Source organism: Protopterus annectens, chromosome 2.part1 (assembly GCF_019279795.1).
Source record: "Protopterus annectens isolate FY-2018-M chromosome 2.part1, PAN1.0, whole genome shotgun sequence".
In the NCBI taxonomy this organism is placed as follows: Eukaryota; Metazoa; Chordata; order Ceratodontiformes; family Protopteridae; genus Protopterus; species Protopterus annectens.
Window position 1 is genome coordinate 277,395,098 of NC_056729.1, and position 23,485 is coordinate 277,418,582.

Here is a 23,485-nt window from a genome sequence, read left to right on the forward strand (position 1 = left end):
CTCAGGTATTGCAATCTTAGACTGCTTTACGACCTTCAAACTCACTCTAAAAATCACTTTCTAAACACTCATACCTGTCCTTGTTCCGCTTCCAAAAACTAATATACTCTACTCTTATCTCTTAACTGTTTAGCTCATACTACCTGTTTTACTCCTTCCAGCCACTTTCTCACCTCCCCACATCCTCACTGTCTCCCCTCTAACTCATCACCTAGTATCCTCCACTCTCTTACTCAAACTCACTACCCAGTTTCTTCCTATTTCTCCTCTCTTCCACTTTCTACAACTCAAACTGTCTACTCATACTTACATAACTACTCTCTTAATATTTCTCTCTAGACACTACTATCCTTCATAGGTTCATAGGTTGGTACTAGGATATCAGCCCTAGGGCCTATACAAGCCTAGCCATAACAATTCCCTGGATATTTCTTCCCACACTATTTACTTCCCTGGACCCCTGTCTTGCAGGGCAACTGACGTGATCCCTGGGGTGAATTTCCTTTCTCCCATCCAATCATCAAGGTTCCTTTTAAAGAGGGTCAAAGAGGCACTCTGCTTGACATGTATGGGCAATCTATTCCAGAGTCTGGGGAGTCTCTGGGTCAGGAACCTATCCCTCTAGCATGTTTTGTTTATTGTGATGACAAGGTTTAGATCCATGGAATGTATGGCTCTGAGGGATTGGAATTTCTTTAAGTGTAGCATGTCCAACAGGTTTGACATGGCCTTGTATGTTAAGCAGAGATCACCTCTGAGTAGACGATATGCGATGGAGTATAGCTGGAGTTTTTTAAGGTGATCAGCGTAGGGCATCTGCTTTAGGCCTGTGATTCTTTTAGTGTAGTTTTTCTGCGGCCTTTCGAGTTGTTGCAGATGTCTTGAGAGGTACATACCAAATGGGGCATTGTATTCTATAATGGGTCTAATGATGGATGAGTACAGTGGGACAATGACCTCCTTCTTTTTTCTGGATGAAAAGCCCTTAGTGATGAGGTGTGCCACATAGAAGGATTTCCTAACTGTTGTGGCGATGTGGTTATCGAAGGTGAGACCACTGTCCACCTGTGTCCCTAAGTCTCTTATCACACTTTCAGCATTTAGTGTACATCCACCTATATGGTAATTCACAGATACATGTTTTTTCCCAAAGAGAATAACTATACATTTCTTGGCATTGAGCTTCAGTGTTTGAAGGTTGCCAATGTCTTTGTTTATAAGTTCCATGATAATACGCTCCATGGTCTTGCAGATAAGGCTTGTCAGACTGATGGGATGGTAGTTTCCGGGATCCAAGGTGGATCCCCCCTTGTGGAGTGGGATAACTGTAGCTCTGCACCACTCAGTGGGCACAAAACCTGAGGTGAGCCTATGATTAAACATGACACTTAGGTGAGGTGCCAGTTCATATTGTAGTTCATGTAGTACACAGCCCGGGATGTCATCTGGTCCCATGGATGCTGTATTCTTAGCTTTGGAGAGTGCATTTTTTACCTGTGTGGCCGTTATTACCGGTATTTGGCAATCTTCTGGTATTGAGATGGGCCGTTTAGGGGTGAGTATATTTAATGCCATTCTGTTTTAGCACAGAGCAGATCTGAGCATTGCCATTTAGATTCTTGGCATAGTTATAGAATGCCTTGTGGTTGCCTTTGGAATCTTTGGCAATTTTATTTTCGTAACTAGCTTTGGAGGATTTTATGAGGAATCTCAGTTTTTTACTGGTAAGGGAGTTTTTTGCATCCTGGGATTTTCCTCTTTTCTGCAACAGTTTCTTCCTTTTGTTGTAAAGTTTGTTTATGGCAGGGGACCACCAGACTGGCTTCCTTTTTTTGGATGAGAGCATCTTGGTTCTATTTGGGATGGCATGATTCATGCATGAGTGGATGTGCTCGTACAGTGCCTTAGTGTAGGATTCAGCAGTTGAACTTTCAGTTCCCGTCTGCATGGGTGTCATGAAGTTTGTCACTTCTGACTTGAGTAGCATGAAGTTGGCTTTGGAGAAGTTTTTTATGGCGGTTTCCTTACTGGGGGGTGGGGGTGGGATGTGGATATTAAGGGTGATTAGCTTATGGTCAGACCTGACTAACGAGAGGGTGACCATAGGTGTGGAGCATCAATTTCCCATGTTGGTAATGACCAGGTCTAGGATACTGGAGCCCCTGGTGGGACTATGGATTAGTTGATCTAGGGCGTTGGAATTTATGAATTCCAAGAACCGTTGGGCAAAGGTGTTGGTACATGAGTAGTTTTCCCAGTTAATGGCAGGGTAGTTAAAATCACCCAGTATTAGGGTGTTTGGTTCTATCTTAATATTTTCCAGTATGTTTAGAAAGGTGTAGTGAGAATCTTGGGGTATGGTGGGGGATCTGTAGCAAGCTACAATTTGGATTGCAGTCTTACCTAGTGTTAGTTGCACCTGGAGAATTTCAGACGCATTGTGTTGGGCAACTAGCCTGGTGGTGTGAATATACTTGGTGAATATTGACACTCCTCCACCTTTAGTGTTTTGGTCCTGGTTTGGTGGCCGAAAAGTGTGGTAAGAGTTGTAGCCTGGTATTGCAGGGGTGCTCTCTGGAGCCTTGAACCAGGTCTCAGTTACTGCACAGATATCAATGTTCTCCATTTTTAGAAGTGCCTCGAGAGTGCATTTTGAGGTTTAGACTTCTAGCATTGAGTAGCATTACTTTCAGATTTTGCATGCTTGTACCTGTTACAGTGGTGGTTTTGTCCTTTGAACTTTCCTTAACCATCACACTCCTTCTGTCTCACTAATCCTACACTTAAATATTTCTCTCTCTAAATCCTGCAAATCTCTCTAAATCCTGCAAGTCATCTAACTACAAACTATACCTATGACTTAATGCACCTTTTCAAATATAATCCCACCTCATATCCTAGATAGACTTGACCGTAAACTGTTAACTCTATTTACTTATTAAGCTGCATTATTTCTGAAACTGTATGTAATAATATATTAAAGTTAAAGTGTAATTTTCTGTAAAAACATAATATGTACACACAACTGTTAATTGTCAAAATGTCTGTATTTTTGTGGAGGTTTTCTCCCCTGGCCACTGCTAAAAATGGGTTTTTGACCCAGTCGGACTTTTCCAGTCAACAAATGTCAATAAATAAATACATACATACATACATACATAAATTGGAGCAGAACTTGTCAGACAGAAGATTTCCTATATCTCCCAGTTCCGTGAAAGTGGTTCATCCACCAGCAGTTTGGGACACTGTTGTGTGCTGCCTTTGAGGTTTCTGGCAGAGCTGAAAAAGTCCTTATGTTTTTCCTTGGCATGGGATGCTACCTTTACCTCAAAAATTGCTTTGTTGGACTTAATTTGTCATTTTATTTGTCGATTCAGTTTGATGAGAGAATTTTTGTTATTTTGGTGTTAACACTTCCTAGTTTTAGCTATGTTTTTTTTTTTCTTTTGTTGTACAACCTGTTTAGTTTTTGATTCAGCCAGGGTATCTTTTTTTAAGTTAGTTTTGTGCTTACCTCCAGCAGGTACAGCCATCTCTATGCAGTCATTGATATGGTTGTACAGACTATCTGTGAATAATTCTGTATATGCTGCTGTCTTATCTGGCTTAGGAAGAGCTTAAAATTTTGACAGATTATCGCTTAATAAAAGGTAGTCTGTCTTGGAGTAATTCTAACCGTGGCAGAACTTCTTCTTCCCTTCTTTCTTTTTTTGTTTCTTTCTAAACAAGCCATATCTTCAGATTGCTGAATACTTGCATCCAGAATTCTAGAGCTGTCAGGGTCATCGTCTTGTTTCATAGGGATTGAATGATCTTTACAGACAACAGACACATCATTTCCTAAATGTGTTCTATTTGTTCTGTGCCTAACATTATTTATCTCACCAGTCCAGTCATTAATATATGAAACAACAGTTCTCTAAGACATAACAATTGCAGAAGTGCAATCATCAGCATTAAGGCTAGATTTACTTCTAACAATGGTGAGCAAATCATCCAACTTTTGACACGAACAACACAGATCACCAGTGTTATCAGCTGTTACCTTTAAATATGCACAACATTTATTACACTGTACAACATATTTGTGCATTTGCAATTTGTTAATTGCATACTCATTTAAGGAATCCATATTTAGCTTTAAATGAATAAAATATTTTAAAAGAAAAGACTAATTAAAATCAGTAACCACAGAATTGAAAGAGAACTTAAATCAGCTTTGGCTGTATGTGCAGTTTACATGTTGTTACTGCTGAGTGCTTTTGGGTTTACTGAGGATAATATTTGCTAGTGGAATGTCTGGGTGGTCTTTGGATTTTGGGAAGATTGCATTTAAGTGCCTCAGCAAAAGTAGGACTGTACGTGTTGAGTGCATACTGTGTGTGGTAGTTGTATGTCAGAGTTTTGCTTCAAGAGAAATTGCATATATATATATATATATATATAAATATATATATATATATATATATATATATATATATATATATATATATATATATATATATATATATATATGGTTTACCATTATTTGTGCAAACTGCATTCTGTCAGAGGTCTATATTACCAGATCAAACGTTTAGGTTGTCGAATACCTAAACATCGAACTGGTATTATTAAAAACCAAAAACCATGAATGGCTTCTTTCATGCAGTGAAAGAATTCCCTTGGCCGTTACGCAGATTTTGCCCTTTTGTCCAATGTACAATGATCTTGGAGTTGGTATATTTACTTGGGGGGGGGGGGGCAAAGCCCCCCACTTCATTTGGGTCTAAAAGGTTTTTTTTTTGTTTTTTGTTTTTTTACGGCTAACAGAATTCATTCTTCTTCGTTCATTTTCTAAGTCTAATCGGAATGATCTTTAAAGTTAATGCAGGTAAGTGCACTGAATCATCTCTGTGTCACTGCTGGACAGAGGCACAACAAACTAATGGGCACAGTATTTTTCAGGTGGCGTGAAGCACAAAGAATTTGGGCTAGGCTTATAAATGCCTTAGGGCAGATAGCCTAGTATAAACCTATGAACCTATAAACCTATGAGTGTCAGGATTTGTCCCACATGAGCATTGTAATGGGAGCCTACATATGGGTTTGAATGTTTGTGTGTCTATATGTTTGCATGTATGCATTTGCACATATGTTTGCATGTGTGCACACGTGTAGGTCGAGTATTTTTGTCCATGTGCATGTTTGTGTGTTTGTGTACATGTGCACATGTGCAGGCATGTGTATCTGATTCTGAGTGCTTACACTTTTTTCACTCTGAGCATTCTTTTAAGCAGTACTCAATGATTACTTATTTAAAGGTGTGCTATATATATAAGATAAGGATATTCCTCTAGGATTTTATGGATTTCCTGTTTTCTTCTGGGTTGCCATTGCTCAGATGGTTGATTTTTGGTGACTTTAGCATTTGTAGTGGTGAGCTATTCTTGATTCTGGGTGAATAATTCCTGTCTATCATGCAGGCTTTCAGGCTTTCTTAGTTGATTACCTCTGTAACTCAGATTAACAGACATATTCTGGACTTGGCTGACTGTGCAATGACATCAGAGCCTTATGAACTTTTCTGTGGCTTTCCCTAGGGCATCACTGCCAGAGTAGTGTCTAGTGATTTGTATGAATCAGAGTCATGTGACATCTGATTATTTGGCTTATACCATCCACCAACAGCTGCAGAGGTTCAGTGTGCAAGATCTTATCCTGATGCCCACTCCTGACCTGTTAGTCCCGAGCTGTATATGTCCTGTTCACTTTGTGCATGTGACCCATGAATGTTACAGCAGAAATGGTGCCATGTTCACTTGCAGGAGGACCAGCTTGCACTAGATGATGACTACTCTGTCTTTTAGTAAGAATTTACAAAAAAAACAAACCAAGAGGTCTTATTTCAGGTCTGACTCTGAATTCTTCCATTACATCAGTTTCATTACATTAGTTTCCAGTATGCACTTGACCACTTTTTGAACGGATCCATGTCAAACCTGGCTTGCTTTATTTTGCCTGGATGTAATGGGTCCTGGCCTTTATATGACTACTACCTTATCCCTTGAGACTGGAGTTTTCCCCTCAAATTTAAAGCAGATCTGAGGTACTCCCATTCTCAAAAAGACAGGGTTGGATGCTGATGACATGGATAACTATAGACCTATAACCATTACCATAACCATAACCTCAATTAGCAGCCTTCTTAAACTTAAGAACCTGCTTAGATAGTCTTTTTGCCTTTATGAGTTTGTAACATACTTGAACTGTTATGTGACCTGCACTTGTTTATATCAGGAAGTGACTAGTGTCTATTTAGATGTTAAGCTAATAACTGGCTGATTTTATGACTGCCTAGTTTAATTTTAATTTTAATACAATGTGAGTGATTGATTCCAAGTCTTGTGAGCTTGTGTTTTAACTTTAAAAATTTTTATTCATGGTTCAAGGTGTGCCTGATTGGTTAATTGAACCTTTGACTTAATACTGCTGTATATTTAAGCTGCTGTTCAGTTAAATGTGTTTGTAATACTTTTGTCTGAAGTCTGTGTATATCACAGGCAGCTTCATTAAATTCAATTCAATTCAACTTTATTTTCCTGTGACTTCTGTGGTACTTCTGTGTGTTGCCCTATTGCTGTGAATCCTGATATTTTTTCCTGGTTTGTGCTGCTTAGTACTTGACCTATAACCCACACAGAGTGATAAACAAATGGGAAATGATTGACATAAAGTACAAATAGAATCCATTATTGTACAAACATTAAGCATTGTCATAAGGACCTTTAGAAAATGGTCCCTTTGCAAATGAACTCTTATTTGCATGTTAATGAAATCTAGTCATTTTTGGTTTGGATTTAAATCTAGTCATAGTACCGAGATCATTCTTGTAAGAAAAGTTGATGATCTGGTAGCACTGAGAAATCAGCAATCCTGGCTTCTTAGATCTCTCCTCTGCATTTGACACGATGGGGTATGGTGTCTTATTAGACTGGTTGTCCCATTATTGTGACATCTCAGGAGCTCAATGCAGGTAGTTTTCCTCCCATTTTACTGGTCATAGTCAGGGTGCCATGTCAGGAGGTAATTCCTCCATCTCCTTCTCTTCCTACCCTCTGATATGCTGGGTACCACAGAGTTCCATTATAGGTCCATTTTTGCTTACCATGTGCATGCTCCCAGGAAGGGATGTTATTCAAAGTAGAGGTTTATATTTCCACGTTTATGCTGAAGGTACACAGCAATATTTCTCCTTCACTCAAGACTCTGCAATGACCCAAACCACTTAATACCATAGACATAGAATGCATCCACAACTGGATGATTTCCATTAATTTCAAACTAAAAAGTGGCAAGATGACTGCAAAGGCCATCTATGCCATCTTGCATATTTTCTTGACCTCTTTTGTCACCAGATATTGCCTGTAGTGGAATGTATTTTGCATCTAAGGCAGAGAATCTAGGTTTGTTATCTGATGAATGGCTATCCTTAAAAAAAAAGCAGATTTCTGTCTTTGTGAAATTGACTTATCATCTAAGGAACATCTCACTGTTGAAGTGCTGTAATCCACCTGATGATTTACTCATGTCTGTGCACACTCTGGTCTCTTCATGTTTAGTTCATCTACCATGAACTGTTTCAAGTTCCCAGGGTTTGTTTTGATGCTTTAGGGGTGCTATGCTTTGAGTAATCAGGTAATCAGGGCCTTGACTCTGGAATCTCCTGACAGAATGTCTCAGATCAACCCTCAAACTTTATGCTTTATACATTCAGCCAAAATGTATCTATTTCACCTAGTACATGAGGTTAGCCATATTGCCTTCCTCCTATTTACTGCAAACTTTTGTTTTGCTTGTTTTGTTTATTGCATTGCATTGCAGTAGTGCATAGATATAAGCACTTAAACCTGAACTTAAACTGCCAACCATGTGCTGTTCACTGTACTTGAGTCCTTTTCAAGGAAGATGCGGAACATATGCTGCAATCAAATGGAATAACATTGGAAATACAATAAGCCATCAAGTAATACATTTGGCTACATTTACAGATTCCGAGGAAGCACCCGAGATGTCGGATGGCCGGTTATATGATAGAGAAACTGACTTGATCAAATTGAAGCGTATGCAGACTCAGAGACAGCACTTTGAGATCTGCATACTATTCCAAGAGGACTGAGAGTCCTCAAAATGCCAATACACTTTACCCGGAACTGTTATACGAGTGGCAACAGCTCAACATAGAGGTAAGCCTCAATTATATGAGGTTATTGAATCGTTTTTTCGGTCCACTTGAAGAAGCATTGAGGCAGGATGTTTGTCAACAGCGTACTAACATCTATGCTGGCTATCCTGCCTCCGCAGTAGATACTGCTTGTAATCTTTTATTAGACAATGTCACACAGTTTGAGAGACGACTGTTAAATCAAAAGAGAACCAAGTTGCAGAGGGACAGTAACGATTTTAAACTGGGTCATATTTTCACTTGGCCCAGGGGCGGTGTTGCTCTGAATGGACATTCAACTTCTACAGTTTCTATGAATGAATTGCATGGACACAATGTTATAGAGACTTCTGTAACTGTGAATGATCCAGTTGTAGAATCTAGCAATGACTCTAATGATAGGGATGCTCACATTGTTACTACTGCTGTAGCTTCATCTATTAATGAAGCCAACACATCCACTGTTATTAATAATGTTGATAAACAACAGCTGCCCCACCTTGATCCGGTGGTTCGCAGGAAAATTACATCACATCCTGTAGTTTTAGATGAAAGGGGCTTCATAGTTAATGCCAGCAATACTGTTGATAGATCACATCTGAATCTAGGACAGGTTTTTGACAACAAACACCCTTTCCCCATCAAAACTTTCACATCAGAAGGGAGAACTCGCTCTATCAGCAGGGCGGCCAGAAGCATAAATTGTCAGGAGAGAGACAGTCCAATCGGACTATCAAGAAGATGTGAGGAATTTGTCCCTGAGGATTGAGTTTAATGGACATCCATCTACATTGATTAGACCTTATAAGAAACCAAGCACGTATATGCCACAATTACACCCACTTGTTGCTGCTTATAGCAAACTTGTTGAGGATGATCTTTATAGTATGAGGGACCGACATGGTCCTAGAAATAAGACTAGATTTAATCTCAATTTCAAGCAAAGGGAAGCATTAACCATGTTACAGAATAACTGCAACATCACCATTCGCCCAGCAGATAAAGGGGGTGGAATAGTTGTCCTTAATTCTGATAGATATCAACGAGACATGGTGACCATGTTAGGTGATGGGACTTTTTATGAACCCATAACGTCAGATCAAGCTACTACCATTATCAATAGGATACAATCTATGATGAATGACTTACTTAATAGTGAGATCATTGATAAAACGCTATTTGATTTCTTGTACGTTACACACCCCTTGATACCCACTATACAAGGTCTTCCAAAGATCCACAAGGACCCTGTCCACCCACCAATGAGACCGATAGTGGCGGGCAGAGGTTGGTCTACTGAACCACTATCTATATATATTGAAAGCAAGTTGAGGTCAGTGGTTGATGCCAACTGTTACATTTTAAAAGATACCAGACAATTCTTACTGGATCTTTATCAGTACACCAACTCACGTACCTCTTCAGATGGTTATTTGTTTGTCACGATGGATGTTCAATCCTTATTCACAGTGATTCCGAATGTGGAAGGTATAGATATGTTGAATACTTACCTAAGAAGGGCGGGGATTTCTGTGGACTTTGATGTGGACCTGCTTTTGAATTTGTTAGAAGTAGTTTTGGAATCCAACATTTTCTGTTTCTCTGAAACACTGTATTTAGGCGTCCTGGCTATGGCTCGCCAACCTGGTTATGGCTGAATAGGAGGTACGATACCTCTTCCAGAATGACAAGTATGTCAGGTATGTCCCATTTTACAGGCATTTTGTAGATGACCTGTTCTTTTTGTGGACAGGTACATCTACACAGTTACAGGAATTTGTTAATGAAATGAATCTTGTCACTGAATTTTTGAAATTCACCTTTGAATGGTCGAATATTAGATTACCATTCCTGGATATATATGTAGAGAAGTTAGACAATGGGATGGTGAACACGGGACTACATCGTAAACCATGTCATAGAAATACTCTTTTACATCGACACAGCATGCATCCCGGTTATGTGTATAGTAATATTATCCATGGACAAGCTATGCGTGTCTCGAGGTATACTCCACTGGATTCAGTCTTTAATGATGACATCAGTGATTTAGCCAATAGGTTGAGAGAACGTTGTTACTCATCAATGGATCTATCCGCTGGGATGGAATGTATCACTGAATTTAGACACACTAGAGCTATGCCATATTTTTCCCATGGAGCAAGTGCCCGGTATTTGAATGACACTGTTGATGGGGGTGGATCTAGTGATTCTTTTAGATCTAACGAACAAGTATCCTTTCCAGTATATTACACTAAGGATGTGGGTTCCATTAAAGACATTTTTGCTAAACATTGGCATGTGTTATCAGTGGATCCCAAAATCAGGGAATTGATAGGTGATGGACCAAAATTTATTTATAAAAATAAGAACAATCTTAAGAGTCTCTTATGTTACCCTAGGAACACACCGTCAGGAGTTGATATTGGTCCACCATTTTCAAGACCATGTAATAGTTGTAATTTTTGTTCGTACATTTTGATTGATCCAGTTTTCATTCATCCATCTGGATTAGGTGAATATATGATACTGGCATGTGGGACTTGTAAATCGAAAGATGTGGTATAAATGGCATCCTGTGAAGGATGCTCAGCGTTTTATATTGGTAAGACGAACCGATGCCTTAGGGACCGGATTCGTGAACATGTATACCACATTAGGAAAGGCAATATGTTTAAAACATATTCATGTTGAAGGAGAGGGACACAGCTTTAGATTTAGAATATTAGAACAGATTTTGAGGTCACATAGGAGAGGGGATGTTGAAACACACACGGAAGCCAGAGAGACACATTGGATTATCAAGTTCAGATCAGATGTGTCTCCTGGGCTTAATGGGAAGGTCCCTCTACGTCCACTGTTGAAAATGAGGCGGTTAGGATACAAGAAATAATGCCTTTTTGGTGCTTATGGTCACATCACCATGTTTCTCCTATATCTTAATGACAGTTTTTATGGGTACATTTTACATTTTAGATGAATTGATGTGAGTCATTTTTTAACATTACAATGGCATGTTTCATTGTAGTTTTTTACTGTTGTAGACATGTTTTGAATCATTGCTGTCCTTGAATATTGTTATATGAATGGATATACCTTTAAGAATTATATTTTTCCCGCCTTTTTAGGTATTTAAATGGCTACTGAGTGTTGTTGTTTGTATATGGTCTGAAGAAGCTATTTGCGAAAGCGCTAACCTCTGCAGCAATAAACCAGTTTTTAACCAACTTTTGATTCTTGTGGATTACGCTTGATTTATGCTGTATCTTTGAGCGTATGGGACTTTTTACTCAAGTATTTTTCCTCTTCATTGTTTTGCTCCTTTGTGGACTGTTTATTCATTTAGTTTTTGCTTTTAACACTGGAGCATTAACCCCGAGCGGACGTTTTATCACATATTAATTAATAACTTAAAATATCATTACTTACTGTAAGCATTTTCCTCCATTAGAACTTGGAAAATTTCACTTTATAATATAACTAGATAAAGTTTGCTGCTGTTAAGACTTATACAAGCTATAGTAATGATTTCACTGGGAATCAGTTAATCTGACAGAAGGCAAACTGCATCAGATAATTTGGTATAACGCTTGCCCATGTCTTTGTTGAGGGGAGATCTATAGGCAGAGATTCTAGCTGATGACTGGCATAGACACTTGTTCAAGTCTTCAACCAGTTGTTGAGAATATTTGGATGTAAACGCACAAGTGCTCTTGTATCCTCCTTCACTGTCAGGCCATGTAGGAGAGGTGATGCCTGTGCAGGACTCTGATCAGTGGCATTGCATATGCATGTGCTGCTACTGATAATTGCCTGTTGGGTGTAAGGCTGAGTTATAGTCCATCAGTTTTGGTTCTGTATTGAAGTACATCTTTTATAGAAATGTTCCAGCTCCTGGGGATAGGTTAGCACAGCCACAATGAAAACATATATATTTTTTCTCCATCAGTGAAATGCTTGCTAGGAAGAATGTTGCCTTTGTTGTGCATCTGAATTTTATCAGTAGAAAAAAGTAAATACATTCTTTTGATGTCCTTACCTGAATTGCATTGTTGTACTTGAGAGAACATTGCAAGCTTACAATTTATGTAGGCACACAGTGTACAGACTGGCATCTTTGAAAGTACATTCATCTTTGAGAAAAATAATTACTTTGTACACTCTTCTCCTTAATAATTTGCCAAAATCAGTACTCAAAGCAAAGATCAAGCATCACCTTTTTAAAGGTCTTTGATCTGTGGCACAGGTTTTGTTGAGTCAGCCCACAAAGTTATCTTTTGCTACAGAAGGACAAGTGATTTAATTCTGTACATTGTCTGATCATGTTAATGTCCAAACCTGCCTCCTATCTGGTGTCCTTGAGATAAGGAGTCTGTATATGAAGTATCAAGAAATGTAAACCTTGCCTGTTCTCAGAAAAAGTTTCAAAAGTAGAATAAGAAATGTACAAAGCTCCCTTGAACTAACTCTGTCTCCATCATAAAAGCTTGACAGTCATATCATTATAGCAATAACCCACGCCTGGGTGTGGGTAATGCTGGATTTACCCATGGTTGGCGTGGTACCAAACAAAGCCAACTGTGGTAAATCTAACATTACCCACCCAGAAGTGGTTATTATATATCATGACATTATTTAAGAAAAGACACTATTACTTTTCTTAAATAATGGCATAGTATAATGCCTGTTTACTGCCCTTCCGCAGATGTCTGGCATCCGGCAGTTCTGATGTACTGCGCGCCTGTGCAGTACATCAGGCTGTGGGCAAAAGCAACGGAGAAAGCAAGATCTCTGTTGCTTTTTTTACTGTTCGCTATGTTAAATGGGTTTAACATAGCGATACAGTTTAAAATAAGCAGCGGAGATGTCCGTTGCTTATTTTAAAACTGTCTCGCTATGTTAAACCCATTTAACATAGCGAACAGTTAAAAAGCGGAGATCTTGCTTTCTCCGTTGCTTTTTTTTAAAAACATGTCTCGCTATGTTAAATGGGTTTAGCATAGCGAGACAGGTTTAAAATAAGCAACGGAGATCTTCTTGTTATCCTGGAATTTTGGAGGTTTTTAAAGCTGTCTCGCTATGTTAAACCCATTTAACATAGTGAGACAGTGTTTTAAAAGTAGAGTTATACTAATGGAGAAAAGTCCGGCGACGGACCTTTTTCCATTAGTATAACTCGATTTACAATGTGCACGCTGGCCAATCAGCGTGCACGTTTTGGGGGGGGGGGGTCATGGTATAATATTTATTTTATCTTTACGCTCTTCATTTCTCTGGGTTTTTTAAGAAACAGTTAATGCTATTGACCTAATAAATTATAGTGTGTGTGTATGTGTGTGTCTATGCATATTAATAACTTAAGGCATTAAGTAAAAAGAATACTTGCACTGTTAAGAAATAGTGAGCCAGACCTCAGCAAAACAAGAAAAACACACGAATGATGGCACCATTCACTTGCCCCTTTATGGAGTAAGTATGATAAAGAAATCAATAAATTAAACAGAAAAAGAACATTATGGCAAGCAGGCATATATATCAAGTATGTCATGATACCAGGTGTATCACTGTATCAATATTCCTTGTCTTTTCTTTTAACACCAGTGAAGGGCAAACATGATACAGCTTGTCAGTCATTAGACAAAGGAAGATGCTGACAAGTACAGCTCTGGCTTCCACTCCTCAAAAGTTTGAGGAGAAAGAAAGAAATCTACTGCTTAAAGAAATGGCTTTGACATTTCAGGAATTCATTAGTGCATAGTTTGAAAAGCAACAGGTTTCAAAATGAAAATGTTAAGTCAAACAAATCTGACATAATTGAGTACATGACAATGGTTGTATGCTAGAGTTGCTGCTAACATGACCTGCAAGCAATTCAGGAAGCAATTTGATTCCATTGTGTATGTAATTCTAGTAAATGAGCATGCATTGTCATAGAGGCAGCATAGTGCTACAATTTCTGAACAACTAGTTGAATGACAGAAAGATGAGTGCAAAGGCAAGAAAGTTTCATATCCAGGGAATGCAAAGTAGGCTTTAGGAAAGGGCAGTGTTTTTAGTGTATTGTTTGCAGTTCTGTAGATGGAATCAAAAACACACACAGCTTTTTTCTCTCCTGTTGAGAGCACTGTGATTTGTATTTACATATATTCCACAAGAAGGTTATAAATAAAATAAAAAAAATATAATTTGCAAATTGTCAGAAAAGTACAAACAGCTGAAACTAATATGCCATCATTCAACATGACTCAAAGAACGAAGCAAAAAAAAAAAACAACTGAGAGTAGTTTGATCAGAGATTAAATCCAACAGAGCATAAATCAGATCTGGCAGTAACTATATCCAGTATTACAAATGTTGCCAACTGATGTTCTATGGCTTTGATGGAGACAAAGAGATACTTAATGAATATAATGGAGCATCTGTAACAGGAATGTAGGATGCAGTGATGTTACAGTAAACATCATTGGACAGAGCAATGCGGCATTCTATTAAAAGTTAAATAAACATGCATTTGCTGAAATATTTCATTCATCAGACATCAGAACTATTTATAGGTTCATAGGTAGGTACTAGGCTATCGGCCAGAATGCCTATGTAAGTCTAGCCAACAAGGTTCCCTGGCTTATGCCACCCAAGATCAGTTCTCCTTTTGTAGTGTGTAATGTTTACTTTGTCTTTTACTCAGTGATATACCGAAATATCATATTATCCATGTGGATAGGATTTATTTGATCTAGTCTTTAAAAAGCACCAGTAAAGTTTGTCCTCAGACTCATAAAATTTGGTTAATTTCTGCCTCAGTCTCCTAATCTCAAATGGATAATAAGAAAATGATTAATGTACTACTGCAATCATATCTTCCATTTCATGACCTGCATGACCCGTGTCAGTATAGTTTTAGATCTTGACACAACACTAAAAATAGTGAAGTCTTAATGGTAGGGGCTCAGTGATTATATTCAGGCTGAAGCCTCCCTGATGTTTTGGCTGCATTTGACACATGGCTGCCAACAACAACTTGACTGGGCTTCTGCACACCCACTGTTGTCTTACTTCTACCATTTCCAGGTGGTTTGTCTTTTATGTCTTAAGTTAAAATCAGTGTGTTGATTCAGACATTATTTCCAGAGGCATGCCTTTGAGTCATTGCTTACTCTCCACTGTGGTGCAACCATGGAGAAGGTATATATAATTTTTCGGGTGGGGGGCTTGTATACCACATGGGGGTGTGAAGGGCTTGCCCTCCCAAAACATATTTATTTCTGTTTTTATAAGTTTCTCAACTCACTGTTCTCAAAATTATATTTTTGGAAAACAGTTTGCTAAAAAAGGTATTGTCAACCACTTATTAGTAAGCCCTTACCAGATGACATGTTCTATCCTACCGTTGATATTATTCATGGTAGAAAGAAAAATTTTGGAGCGAGTTAGTTGAAGTGGTGGAGAGTGTACCTAAGGGTAAGAAAGTTGTGATTGGAAGGGGTTTTAATGGTCATGCTGGTGAAGGGAACAGAGAGGATGAGGAGGTGATGGGTAGGTATGGTGTTAAACAAAGGAATGCAGAAGGTCACAGGGTAGTGGATTTTGTGAAAAGGATGGTCATGGCTGTGGTGAATATGTATTTTAAGAAGAGAGAGGAGTATAGGGTGATGTACAAGAGTGGAGGAAGATGCACACAGGTGGATTATATCCTATGCAGGAGGGCCAGTTTGGAGAAGATTGGGGACTGCAAAGTGGTGACAGGGGAAAGCATAGTTAGGCAGCATAGAATGGTGGTCTGTCGGATGATGTTGGCGATCAAGAAGGAGAGGAGAGTGAGGGCGGTGCCAAGGATCAAATGGTGGAAGATGAAACAGAATAATTGTAAGGTGGAGTTCAAGGAAGAGTTAAGATAGGCACTGGGTGGCAGTGAAGAGTTACTGAATAGCTGGGCAGCCAGAGCAGAGGTGATAAGGGAAACAGCTAGAAAGGTGCATGGAGTGACATCTGGGTAGAGGAAGGAGGGGAAGGAGACCTGGTGGTGGAATGAGGAAGAACAGAAGAGTATACAGAGGAAGAGGTTGGCAAAGAAGAAGTGGGATTGTCAGAGAGATGAAGAAAGTAGACAGAAGTACAAGGAGATGAGGTGTATGGTGAAGAGTGAGGTGGTGAAGGCTAAGGATAAGGGGTATGGAGAGTTGTATGAAAGGTTGGACACCAAGGAGTTAGAAAAGGACCTGTACCAGTTGGTTAGCTAGAGGGACCAAGCTGGGAAAGATGTGCAGTAGGCTGAAGTGATAAAGGATAATGAGGGAAACATAATCACAAAGAAAAGAAAGAGTACCTTGAGGGGGCTGATAAATAAAGAGAATGAGAGAGAGAAGGTTGGATGATGTGAGGATAGTGAATCAGGAACTGTGACAGATTAGCAAGGGGGAAGTAAGGACAGCTATGAGGAAGCTAAAGAACGGAAAGGCTGTTGGTCTAGATGACATACCTTTGGAAGCATGGAAGTGTTTAGGAGAGATGGCAGTGGAGTTTTTAACCAGATTGTTTAACAGAATCTTGGAAAGTGAGAGGATGCCTGAGGAGTGGAGAAGTGGTTTGGTACTGCTTGTTAAGAATATGGGTGATGTGCCGAGCTGTAGTAACTACAGAGGGATAAAATTGATCAGCCACAGCATTAAGTTATGGGAAAGAGTAGTGGAAGTTATCAGAAATGAGGTTAAGAAGTGAAGTGAGGATTAGTGAGAAGCAGTATGGTTTCATGCCAGGAAAGAGTACTACAGATGTGATGTTTGCTCGGAAAGTGTTAATGGAGAAGTATTGAGAAGGACAGAAGGAGTTGCATTGTGTCTTTGGGGACTTAGAGAAAGCATATGACAAGGTGCCTAGAGAGGAGTTGTGGTATTGTATCAGGAAGTCGAGAATGGCAGAGAAGTATGCAAGAGTGGTACAGGATATGTACAAGGGCAGTGTGACAGTGGTGAGGTCTGCAGTGATGGATGTGTTCAAGGTAGGGGTGAGATTACATCAAGGATCAGCTCTGAGCCCTTTCTTATTTGCAATGGTGATGGACAGGTTGATAGACAAGATCAGACAGGAGTCCCCGTGGACTATGATGTTTGTGGATGACACTGTGATATGCAGTGAGAGTAGGGAACAGGTACAGGAGACCCTGGAGAGGTGGAGATATGCTCTAGAAAGGAGAGGAATGAAGGTCAGCAGAACTAATACAAAATATATATATGTGTGTGAATGAGAGGGAGGACAGAGGAATAGTGAAGATGCAGGGAGTAGAGTTGGCAAAGGTGGATGAGTTTAAATACTTGGGATCAACAGTGCAGTATAATGTTGTGTGTGGAAGAGAGTGAAGAAGAGAGTACAGTCAGGGTGAAATGGGTGGACAAGAGTGTCAGGAGTGATTTGTGACAGATGGGTACCAGTCAGTGAAAGGGAAGGTCTACAAGATGGTAATGAGACCAGTTATGTTATATGGATTAGAGACGGTGGCACTGATGAAAAGACCAGAGTCAGACCTGGAGGTGGCAGAGTTAAAGATGTTAAGATTTGCATTGGGTGTGATGAGGATAGACAGGATTCGAAATGAGTATATTACAGGGTCAGCTCAGGTTGGATGGTTTGAAGAAAAAGTTACACAGATAAGCCATTCAGTAAAAACTGTAAGAAAAATTCAGCCAAGCTAGAATTTTCACTGCATGATACATTAAACCTCTTGTAATAGAAGCCAGTGGGATACATGCAAATCACTCCTTAAAGACATCAAGTGTTTCCACTACATGCATTCTGAATGCCCATGACTTCTTGCTTTTTAAGTCTTTAAGGCTACATTCAGGTTAATAAAGGCAAACCAAACTAGCTGTGGACATGCAAGTTTCTGCTTTTTAATTGACCTCATTAGCACAGCATACATGGATAGTTTAGCATTAGTTCAGAAACACAGGGGCTTTAAACAAAGCTGATTCTCATAAAAATTATGGTGCCTGCAAATATCACAACTAACATACAACTCAAAGCTTAAAAAGGTCACACATGCAAACTATTGAGTAGAAACTGCAAGAAAAAAACAGCCAAGCTAGAGTTTTCACTATGTGATAGCTTAAACCTCCAGTAATGGATACCTATGGGATATATGTAAATGACTCTTTGAGGATGTCAAGTGTCTCAGCTACATATCTTTTGAATGCCCATATCATTTTACTGTTTAAATCTTAATGGCTATATTCAGGCTAACAAGCCAAACTCTACTAGCTGTGGACATACATGTTTTGGCCTGTTTTTTCAAATCAATCAGAAAAACAAATAGTTCAGCACCACAGTAAAGGAAATAACAATGAAGACAGTGGATCAGTTACAGTAATCCTTTATTCTCCTCCTAATGCAGCCACAGGAGTAGATAATTAATTAAACCTGTTTTGATATGTATTATATCTTAATCAGTAACATCTGACTTGACCCACTGCCTTCATTATTACTTCCTTGACTGTGGTGCTGAGCTGTTTGTTTTACTAAGATAGATTCCCCCCCACCTACACCACCCTATTAAAGTGCACTGATTCTATCCCTAACCCAATACATCTTTCTGAATCTCATCTTCTTTTGGTGGCTCCCGTTAGGGGTCGCCACAGCAGATCAACAGTTTCCATTTCTTCCTGTCCTCTGCTTCTGTCACACCAACCATCTGCATGTCCTCTCTCACCACATCCATAAACCTTATCTTAGGTCTTCCTCTTTTCCTGTTACCTGGCAGCTTCATCCTTAGCATCTTTTTTCCAATATACTCTGCATCCCTCCTCAGCACATGTCCAAACCAACATAATCTTGCCTCTCTGGCTTTGTCTCCAAACCTTCCAACCTGGCTTACCCTCTAATATACTTATTCCTAATCCTGTCCATCCTCGTCACACCCAGTGCAAATCTTAACATCTTCAACTCTGCCACGTCAAGCTCTGACTCCTGCCTTTTTGTCAATGCCACTGTCTCCAACCCATATAACATAGCTGGTCTCACTACCCTCTTGTAGACCTTCTCTTTCACTCTTAGTTGTACTCACCTGTCACAAATCACTCCTGACACTCTTCTCCACCCACTCCATCCTGCCTGTACTCTCTTCTTCACCTCTCTTCCACACTCACCATTACTCTGAACTGTTGATCCCAAGTACTTAAACTCATTCACCTTTGCCACCTCTACTCCCTGCATCCTCACCATTCCTCTATCCTCCCTCTCATTCACACATATACATTCTGTCTTAGTCCTGCTGACCTTCATTCCTCTTCTCTCTAGAGCATATCTCCACCTCTCCAGCATTTCCTCCACCTGTTCCCTACTCTCACTACAGATCATAATGTCATCTGCAAACATCATAGTCCACAGGGACTCCTGTCTGATCTCATCTGTCAACCTGTCCATCACCATTGCAAATAAGAAAGGGCTCAGAGCTGATCCTTGATGTAATCCCACCTCCACCCTAAACGCATCTGTCACTCCCACTGCAGACCTCACTGCTGTCACACTACCCTCGTACATATCCTGTACCACTCTTACATACTTCTCTGACACTCCCGACTTCGTCATACAATACCACATCTCCTCTCTAGGCACCCTGTCATATGCTGTCTCTAAATCCACAAAGACACAATGCAACTCCTTCTGACCTTCTCCGTACTTCTCCATCAACACTCAGAGCAAACATCGCATCTGTAGTGCTCTTTCCTGGCATGAAACCATACTGCTGATCACTAATCATCACCTCCCTTCATAACCTAGCTTCCACTACTCTTTCCCATAACTTAATGCTGTTGCTGATCAATTTAATCCATCTGTAGTTACTACAGCTCTGCACATCACACTTATTCTTAAAAATTGGAACCAAAATACTTTTTCTCCATTCCTCAGGCATCCTCTCACTTTCCAAGATTTCATTAAACAAGCTAGTTAAAAACTCCACTGCCATTTCACCTAAACACCTCCATGCTTCCACAGGTATGTCATTAGGACCAACAGCCTTTCCATTCTTCATCGTCTTCATAGCTACCCTTACTTCCTCCTTGCTAATCCACTGCACTTCATGATTCACTATCCGCACATCATCCAACCTTCTCTCCCTCTCATTCTCTTCATTCATCAACCCCTCAAAGTACACTTTCCATCTGCTCAAAACACTCTCCTTGCTTGTGAGTACATTTCCCTCATTATCCTTTATCACCCTTACCTGCTGCACATCTTTACTAGCTCGGTCCCTCTGTCTAGCCAATCGGTACAGGTCCTTTTCTCCCTCCTTAGTGTCCAACCTTTTATACAACTCTTCATACACCTTATCCTTAGTCTTCACCACCTCTCTCTTTGCCATGCACCTCATCTCCTTATACTCTTGTCTACTTTCTTCATATCTTTGACAATCCCACTTCTTCTTCGCCAACCTCTTTCTCTGTATACTCTCCTGTACTACTTTATTCCACCACCAGGTCTCCTTGTCCTCCTTCCTCTTTCCAGATGTCACATCAAGCACCTTTCTAGCCATCTCTCTTACTAGCTCTACACCTTTCTGAATACACTAATGAATTAATGATGTTATCTTGCTAATTCAGAGAAGTACTCTAGCAAAATATTACAGCAGATCATATTTATAGTGTGACGTGATCTGGTAAAATACTGATTCCTTTACCTTCTATTTTTTAAAAAGGTAAAAGCTGGTGCCAGTAGCCACAAATTTAAAATTCCTGCAATAAGTTTCAGGCTTTCCATCCTTTTCAGGAAAGGCTTTGTCCTCATCCAGAGACTAGCCCCCAGATTCACGAATCCTTCGTGTAAGACTAAATACGTCTTATTCAGAAACTGCAGTTGAACGGTATGACATCAGTATGCCATGCATATTCATTAGGGCACGCTGACTCCACTCCAAGTCTAACATGGACCGTGCAGGAAGGCAGGGGGCATGTATGACTGCCGAGCAGTCCAAAGGTCCACACCCCTGCAAGTGACTGAATTGTGCAATGTCAACACACATGAGTGAGTCTGCTCAAATGTCTACATAGCCAACACTACACTCTCTCACATTGTAAACCCCCAGTACAGTTATAAAATGTAAAACATTTAATTATTTTCTTATAATTCCCCAATATAGCTGCCTGTATTTGCGCGGGTGTGCCCATTGCTTAGTTGCAGTTAGCAATTTTGACATTGAAGAGCATAATAAGAAATGTTAATGCAAATCAATCCAAATAGCAATAGCATAGTGGTAGAGCCTTCGCACAAACAGGAGGCATTCGTGATTTGAGTCCCACCACTCCCCTTTCTATTTTATGTTTTAAATTAGTATATGAAATAATTCCTGACATATATGAATAAAATTTTACTAAAAAGCATTGAAATGGCCTATGTATCAGTGAACAAAATGTATATATATAAATATAAGAAGGATCTTGACATATAAATGCCCATAGCTAAGCAGCGCATTACCCAGCTCAATATAGTTGCCCATAGTTAAGCAGCGCTTTACCCAGTGCAATATAGTAGCCCGTAGTTAAGCAGCACTTTACCCAGCACAATATAGTTGCCCGTAGTTAAGCAGTGCTTTACCCAGCGCAATGTAGTTGCCCATAGTTAAGCAGTGCTTTACCCAGTATAATAGGTTTGCGTGGAGCTGTGCACCGCACTAGCCAGCGCACCGTAGGGCAACGTGGAGCAACGTAGAGCAAAGTTGCCTAAACACAGCCACACCCCATAGCCTGTCTGGACAGTAGTAAAATAAAAAGCAATGACAAGGTTTGAACCCGGGACACTGTGCACCATAATCAAAGTACTGAACCACTAAGCCATGACAGCATAGGATAAACATCCACTGTTAACATACATATACTTATAAATGGTAGATTAACCATTGCTAAGCAGGTCTGCAGTCAGCCGAGAATTTTCAAAAATGGCCGATCACAAAAAAAGTACGGGGAAATGCTGCATATTTAAGCTCCATAGGCGGGAATACTCGCCATAACTGATTGCAGCTCCCATCTGCAGTTAGAATGGCTGGAGCTGGCGAGGGTACTCACTTTTGAGTGCAATGCTGGGGCATCGAGGAGTCAAAATACATGGTTTGGCTCCTTATCCACCATCATGAGTCAAGACTCCTGCAGGGCCAGTTCCAAGGGACGGAGTATAAAGCAGAGGCTTGGAATCGGTTAGCTCATGATCTCACCAGTGCCACAGGCATCCCTCAGACTGGTGAGCAGGTCCGTCACCACCATGAAGACCTGAAGAGATGGAAGCAGGACCTACTGAACTAATGGATACAGGAGGCCCATGACATGCAAGATGCCCCACTACTGAGTAGGTAGCCATGGAATGCAGTATGTAAGACATGCTAATTTAGTCTATATAATGGATAGGTATGTCTCAATATCCCTTAATTTACTTCACAGCTGCAGGTGTCCGTGCTGCGAATCAGCAAGCCTATGCAGATAGGCTGCTAAGGCTGCACCACCAGGCAGGTTAGTAATTATTCTGCATGTATTGTTATATAAAATAGGTGAGAGACCCTGAAAAAAAGTGTTGTAGCCCAATAATACAGCCATAAAATGCCCTGAATAATTCCTCTGCATGTACTGTTATATAAAATAAGTCAAGAGAGCCAGAAAAAGAGTGTAGTAACCCATTGATAAAGGTAAAATAAGTCCGGAATAATATCTCTGCATGTACTGTCATATGAAATAAGTGAGCGAGCATGAAAAAGAGTGTTGTAACCTATTAATAAAGGTATAATATGTCTTGAATAAGTCTTCCATATGTACTGTAATATCAAATAAAGGAGAGAGCCTGTAGAAAAGTGTGTAATGTAATTAATAAAGGTATAATACTTGGAGTGTGTCTGTGTCACTTACTTTGAAATGTTGTTGTACCCTTGCATTATATAAATAGTACTGTTGTATTAAGTGCTGTCAACCCACAGTTGGGCAGTCCCATATAAAGTGGGTGAAGGAAGTGTCAGTAGCTGTAAAGTATATATACAGTCCTCAACAGTTGGTTAATGGCTGGCATGCATAGTAAATCTGGCACACGAGTAGCTTGTTAATGTGTTTCCCAGAAATGTGAGTGTGCTACATGAAATATAGGGTTCTGTAGAAATTTTACTGAAAATGTCACGTGAACACATCCAGATATGTAGATATATAAATATAAATAAAATATATAACTATGTAGCAGTAACATCTGCATCTTGGACAGTTAGTATGTCAGATATAGGTCAGGTATATAATGAACTAGCCAAACCGATTACACAACCCAATG